Below are 7,902 nucleotides of genomic sequence, written 5' to 3'. Positions count from 1 at the left end.
TTCTCTTTCCACTGCCACATCCCTTTTCTAAGCTCTATTATTGCCTAACCAGATTACTGTATATTTATTCAAGGCTTCTCTATCTTCAGTTTCCATCCTGTAGTCATGCATAAAATCTGAATTTAGTTTTTTTAATCTGAGGTGGGTTTTTTCCCTGTTTTTATTCTCATCAACTCTTATCTGTATCCTTACCAAATTCCTGCCATTGCATGGTCTTCCTTCAATATTCCCATAATAATCAACATGTTATTCATATATAACTACTTATATTTTTTTCTTGGAGCCATAATGAATTAGCACCACTCTTGTTCTCTCTAGGCATATTGAACCTTCAATCAAGCAATTCCATATACAGAGAACAGTTTAACTTCACTTCTCTATTTTTTATGAAAGAACCAGGACATATTACCAGTAAGCTATGAATAGTAGCTTAGGTATGAATAGCTGTATATTACCACAGTATATTTCATTCATTTACCAAATATTTGTTGAGCATCTGTCATGTGCTAACCAATATTCTAGACACTGATAATATAGCAGTGAATGATATTAAGTGGTATTAGACACTATTGAACAGGCCAAAGAAAACCTGGCCTGTCTATAGTTTAGCAAATCAGACAGGTTTGAACCCCTAGAATCATGCTGTTCCCAACCTGGTCACCCACAAGATTCTAATTTCAATCTTGAATAATTAAAATTAAATGTTTAAAATTCAGTTCCTCAGTTGCAACTAGCCACATTTCTATTTTTAATTGAGGTATAGTTAATTTATAGTATTGTGTTAGTTTCAGGTACACAGCATACTGATTCAGTACTTTTGCAGATTTTCCATTATAGGTTATTATAAGATAATAGCTATAATTCCCTGTGCTATACAATAAATCCTTGTTGCATATCTATTTTATATACAGTAGTTCATATCTGTTAATTCCATACCCCTGATTTGTCATTCCTTCCCTCACCCCTTGGGTAACCACAAGTTTGTTTTCTATGTCTGTGAGTCTGTTTCTGTTTTTTATATACATTTGTATTTTTTTTTAGATTCCACTTATAAGAGGTATTATATTGTGTTTTTCTGTCTTGACTCATTAAGCATAATAATATTCTCTAGGTCAATCTATGTTGCTGGAACTGGCAATATTTCATTCTTTTTTATGGGTGAATAATACTCCACTGTGTGTATTAGTCTGGTTTTCTATTGAATGGCATTTGGATTGTTTTTTGGCTGCTGTAAATAGCGCTGCTATGAACATTGGGGTGCATTTATCTTTTCAAATTAGTGTCTTTTTTTTTTTTCCAGATACATACCCAGGAGTAGAATTGCTGGATCATGTAGAAGTTCTATTCTTAGTTAACTAAGGAACTTCCATACTGTTTTCAATAGTGGCTGCACCAGTTTACAACCCACCAGCAGTATAGGCAATGGCATACTACTCCAGTACTCTTGCCTGAAAAATCCCATGGATGGAGGATCCTGTTAGGGTGCAGTCCATGGGGTCGCCAAGAGTCAGACACGACTGAGCGACTTCACTTTCACTTTTCACTTTCATGCATTGGAGAAAGAAATGGCAACCCGTTCCAGTGTTCTTGCCTGGAGAATCCCAGGGCCGGGGGAGCCTGATGGGCTGCCATCTGTGAGGTTGCACAGAGTCGAACACGGCTGAAGCGACTTAGCAGCAGCAGTATAGGAAGGTTCCCTTTTCTCCACACCCTTGCCAACATTTATTTGTAGACTTGTTGATAATGACCATTCACTGACAAGTGTTAGTTGATATCTCATTGTGGTTTTGATTTGCATTTCTCTAATAATTAGTGATGCTGAGCATCTTTTCGTGTACATATTAGCCATCTGTGTGCCTTCTTTGTAAAAATGTCTGTTCAAGTCTTCTACTCGTTTTTTATTAGATTGTTTTTGATATTGAGTTATATGAGCCATTTGTATATTTTGGATATTAACCCCTTATTTGCTGCATGTTTACAAAGATATTCTTCCCATATATTCTTCCCATCCTGTAGGTTGTCTTTTTGTCTTGTTTATGGTTTCCTTTGCTGTCCAGAAGTCGTTAATTAGACCTTATTTATTTTTGCTTTTATTTTGCTTTAGAAGACTGATCCAAGAAAATATTGCTGTGATTTATGTCAGAGTGTTTCACTTGTGTTCTCTTTTTTTAAAATTTATTTATTTTAATTGGAGGCTAATTACTTTACATTATTGTATTAGTTTTGCCACACATCAACATGAATCCACCACGGGTGCACACGTGTTCCCAATCCTGAACCCCCCTCCCACCTCCCTCCCCATACCATCCCTCTGGGTCATCACAGTGCACCAGCCCCAAGCATCCTGTATCCTGCACCGAACCTAGACTGGCGATTCGTTTCTTATATGATATTCTTATATGATATTATACGTGTTTCAATGCCATTCTCTCATATCATGCCACCCTCTCCCTCTCCCACAGAGTCCAAAAGACTGTTCTATACATCTGTGTCTCTTTTGCTATCTTGCTGTCTTACAGGGTTATTGTTACCATCTTTCTAAATTCCATATATATGCGTTAGTATACTGTATTAGTGTTTTTCTTTCTGGCTTACTTCACTCTGTATAATTGACTCCAGTTTCATCCACCTCATTAGAACTGATTCAAATGTATTCTTTTTAATGGCTGAGTAATACTCCATTGTGTATATGTACCACAGCTTTCTTATCCATTCATCTGCTGATGGACATCTAGGTTGCTTCCATGTCCTGGCTATTATGAACAGTGCTGCAGTGAACATTGGGGTACAGGTGTCTCAATCAATTCTAGTTTCCTTGGTGTGTATGCCCAGCAGTGGGATTGCTGGGTCCTGTGTGGATCACAATAAACTGGAAAATTCTTCAAGAGATGGGAATACCAGACCACATGACCTGCCTCTTGAGAAACCTGTGTGCAGGTCAGGAAGCAACAGTTAGAACTGGACATGGAGCAATAGACTGTTTCCAAATAGGAAAAGGAGTACGTCAAGGCTGTATATTGTCACCCTGCTTATTTAATTTATATGCAGGGTACATCATGAGAAATGGTGGGCTGGATGAAGCGCAAGCTGGAATCAAGATTGCCAGGAGAAATATCAATAACCTCAGATATACAGATGACACCACCCTTATGGCAGAAAGTGAAGAGGAACTAAAAAGCCTCTTGTTGAAAGTGAAAGTGGGGAACAAAAAAGTTGGCTTAAAGCTCAACATTCAGAAAATGAAGATCATGGCATCTGGTCCCATCATTTCATGGGAAATAGATGGAGAAACAGTGGAAACAGTGGCAGACTTTATTTTGAGGGGGCTCCAAAATCACTGCAGATGGTGACTGCAGCCATGAAATTAAAAGACGCTTACTCCTTGGAAGAAAAGTTATGACCAACCTAGATAGCATATTCAAAAGCAGAGACATTACTTTGCCAACAAAGGTCCGTCTAGTCAAGGCTATGGTTTTTCCTGTGGTCATTTATGAATGTGAGAGTTGGACTGTGAAGAAAGCTGGGCGCCAAAAAATTGCTGCTTTTGAACTGTGGTGTTGGAGAAGACTCTTGAGAATCCCTTGGACTGCACGGAGATCCAACCAGTCCATTCTGAAGGAGATCAGCCCTGGGATTTCTTTGGAAGGAATGATGCTGAAGCTGAAACTCCAGTACTTTGGCCACCTCATGCGAAGAGTTGACTCATTGGAAAAGACTCTGATGCTGGGAGGGATTGGCAGGAGGAGAAGGGGACAACAGAGGATGAGCTGGCTGGATGGCATCACTGACTCGATGGACATGAGTCTGAGTGAACTCCGGGAGTTGGTCATGGACAGGGAGGCCTGGCGTGCTGCGATTCATGGGATTGCAAAGAGTCGGACACGACTGAGCGACTGAACTGAACTGAAGGCAGTTCTATTTCCAGTTTTTTAAGGAATCTCCACACTGTTCTCCATAGCGGCTGTACTAGTTTGCATTCCCACCAACAATTTTAAGAGGGTTCCCTTTTCTCCACACCCTCTCCAGCATTTATTGCTTGTAGACTTTTGGATCGCAGCCATTCTGACTGGGGTGAAATGGTACCTCATTGTGGTTTTAATTTGCATTTCTCTGATAATGAGTGATGTTGAGCATCTTTTCCTGTATTTGTTAGCCATCTGTATGTCTTCTTTGGAGAAATGTCTGTTTAGTTCTTTGGCTCATTTTTTGATTGGGTCATTTATTTTTCTGGAATTGAGCTGCAGGAGTTTCTTGTATATTTTTGAGATTAGTTATTTGTCAGTTGCTTCATTTGCTAATATTTTCTCCCAATCTGAAGGCTGTCTTTTCACCTTGCTTATAAAAAATATGGAACACTTCACTAATTTGCATGTCATCCTTGCGCAGGGGCCATGCTAATCTTCTCTGTATCGTTCCAGTTTTAGTATATGTGCTGCTGAAGCGAGCACCAACTGTGTTCTCTTAACAGAAGTTTTAGGGTTTCATATTTTACATTTAGATCTTTAAACCATTTTGAGTTTATTTTTGTATGTGATGTGTTGTAATATTCTAATCTCACTGTTTTACATGTGCCTGTCCAGTTTTCCAAGCACCACTTGCTGAAACCACATTTGAAGTGCTAAATAGCCCCACATGGTTAGTGATAACCATATTTGACAGTGTAGATACAGAATGTTTTCAGCAACACAGAAATTTCAGTCCGGTAGTACTACTCTAAAGAAATTGGAATATGGAAACTAGAGCCTATCCACAATGTAGAAATACGTCATAGGACAGCTTGCTTCCCTAAATTAAGAAAAGACCTTTGCTCAAAGTGCCAAAAAAAAGTAGTAGGAACTAGGTTGTTTCTTTGGCCCAAATTGATATTAACACAAAAAGATTCTCAGGATAACACAGATACACAGAATTGCTCTCTGTTATATGACTTAGGTATCTTAAGTGCCTGTTCTACCAGTGCTAACTTGAACAGTACTTTGGAGGCTTTAGACAACTTTCTAAATAGACGTCTGGCAGGCAACCTCTACTTCCTTTTTTAAAAATATGTTTTTAAAACTTACCTAATAATATTTTCAAAATAGAAGGAATGTTGTAATTCATTTCTCTGTTGACCTCATTTTCATATATGAAACATTTATACTATTAATATAATACAAGACTAAAGATTGTGTGAAGTAGATTGTAAGCTCTCAGAGAGCAGGGAGCAGACCTTTCCTGAGTTCTGGACCCCTCCTAATCTCTACTTAAACACTGTTGTATAATTAGTACCACATCTTCTGTGAGTATTTATTAAATGTTCATGGATGTTCTACACGCATCTGTTCTAACTTATCTTTTTTTTTCCCCTCATTCAGGGTTTCTGATCTATATTCTCTTTCTCTTTACTTAACAGACAGTGTGGAGCATTCATTATTAAGACAATTGGGCAGCTCTAGTCCAGCTCAACTGATTTCTTATCCAGTGATCCTTGTGTGGCCGAGATCTAGCTTCAATGAACCGGCTAGAAGCTGCCCGTTGTGAAACTTAGGGTTAGTTAATACCTCACCATACTTATTTATTCCACTATAAGCTGTCTAAATTTGATGAAATTTGCTTTTTCAGCTGTTCTACAAAATTATTTAGGTAAATGTGGCATGTTGATTTTTTAATGTGTTTATCTAACTGTAGTGACATTTTCTACAACGTGTTTTATCCATTCCATAAATAATAACCACATTGGGAATAGTGAGGTGTCTTTCATTTTCTCTGCTTTGTGTTATTTCTTTTCCTCTCAATCTTTTAGAAGTTATGTTTCATATTCTGTGGTATTTATTTTAATATTTAGGATAAGGGTCATTTCTAATTCTAATGCCTTTTATCATATATTTAATCTTAATGAATCAGTTCTACTTTGCAATTTTGTCATTTTTGTCTAATTTTTTGTTACCACTGCTCTTTAATTTTGCTTCTGCCATGGTTTTCAGAATTTTAATAGTATTTATACGCATTTTTAAAAACATTTCCAAATGTTAGAAATACCATCAACATGATCAGTATTCTTGCCTTTTCATGTGATTAATTTGACTATATTAAATTTTTTCTCTTAACCTTTGAGATAATGCTCCAGTCTCCCTATAACATAAGCTATTTGGTACCAAACTTTATATAATATGGATCACTTAGTAGGATTGTTTTGATGAAAAGAAGGGCTTAGCTCTGACATGATCTTATTACATTGATATTCTTCTGTTTTTGGTGCTCTTTTAATGCTTTAATCCTTTGACTTTTTCTTACATTTTACCAATATTTTCAATTATATATGTGTTCTTAAAAGGACAATTATTTCCATAAAAAGCAAATCTATTTCCTACTCCAAAGAAAAACATTAAATTATAATTTTAAAGCCAATTCTTATTATATAATTGGAAAACAGGTGAGGAGAAAAAGCTGTTATTCAAAAGTTATAGAATAAATCGTGCTTTTATCACTAAAATTTATTTTTAGTATGAAAAAAACCACCTTCAATCCATTTGTAATTCTTTCACTGACCTCCTAATTTTAGACAAGAAGGTAAAGCCGTAAATATTGGCATTACCCAAATAAATCTCTTTTCCTTTCTTATTCCATCTACAAATATATTCCATGCTCAGCAGCAGAAATAATAAGACAAGGACCTTAAAGTTTCTCCTGGTGAGTCAAATAGGGAGTTTCTTTTGAAATCATAATTAATATGCTTGCCAGTCAAATGGTTTCATGAAGACAGCATGACCATATGAAATATATACTAGCATATGAGAATTAATTTCTGTCAGGTTTTAGAAATGTAAAAAGACTTAAGTCCCACAATGAAATTTCAAAGTTTTTCGTTTTATATGTAAAAAGTACTAACTATTGGTGTTAGAGGTCTTCTTTTAATAGTACTGTCCTTGAGAACAAAAAAAGTTAATGTTTTGACTTTCAAAATGTTAAACATGATGCTAAACAAATCCTGGATTGTTAATAAAAATTAATGATGCATTATTGGATAAGGAATTTCTATAATTCTGCATACCCAGATGTGTTTTTTCAGAGCTATGTAGGTTATATGTATGCACACACATATATATGTAATAAGCATATACACATACATTTTCTATATATATACATGCATATAATTCATACATATAGATTTTCTTAAAATTTAGCTTCATTTTGAGAAGCTAATCAGAACTTTGGAAATTACTGAAACCTAAATATATGGAGGATATCATCAACCTTCTTCATGGCCTAGCTTGGTAGCCCAAATGTGTTTTTCTAAAAACAGACAGATTGGAAGGATGAAAATTCTCCCTACATATACTAAATAAAGCTCATCTTATTTTTTTCCTTTCTGTAGGTTTTTTTTTGGTCGTGCTATGCAGCTTGCAGGATCTTATTTCCCCGACCATAGGTCAAACCCAGGTCACAACAGTGAAAGCACTGAATCCTAATTCCTTGGCAGCATTGCCTATAGTATATCTTCTATAGATAAATTTGAAGTTTTTACTTACTTAGTACCCATTGTGAAAGATCAGCCTTAAGACAGCTGCAATTCACTCTATTTTAGAGTGAAACGGATAATATGTATATCAGTCCCAGTACCAGAATCACAAGGTAATAACTTTACAACCTATTTTCTCAAAATCTCTAATACAATCAGAGATAGAAAGATGGTAGCATGGCAAAAGATAAAGCATCTTGGAAAATTAAGACTTTTAACTTCCTATCAACTGATTGCACAATAGCTTAGAAAAAGACATATGATTTAGTTTATAACGTTGTTTTATAAATTTCTGCCAATAATGGCAGTACATTATTTTCAAACACATTTATAGATGATAACTACCATATGTTAGGAGTGTTTCCTGGATTTATGCTATGTTTAACTACAAAATAATGAATTTGGAT

At 35.8% G+C, this 7,902-nt stretch overlaps 1 non-coding gene across 1 annotated transcript; it reads right to left on the bottom strand.

Moving 5' to 3' along the window:
• Positions 1-4,341: 4,341 nt before the first annotated feature.
• LOC138077358 (U6 spliceosomal RNA) lies at positions 4,342-4,448 on the bottom strand. Its single transcript, XR_011144795.1, has one exon. It is a non-coding gene; the product is annotated as a U6 spliceosomal RNA (small nuclear RNA).
• Positions 4,449-7,902: the final 3,454 nt, after the last annotated feature.

The sequence above is a fragment of the Capricornis sumatraensis genome, chromosome 3 (assembly GCF_032405125.1).
Source record: "Capricornis sumatraensis isolate serow.1 chromosome 3, serow.2, whole genome shotgun sequence".
Lineage (NCBI taxonomy): Eukaryota > Metazoa > Chordata > Mammalia > Artiodactyla > Bovidae > Capricornis > Capricornis sumatraensis.
Note: the sequence above shows the minus strand (reverse complement) of the source record. Positions and strands in the feature narration are given on the sequence as shown.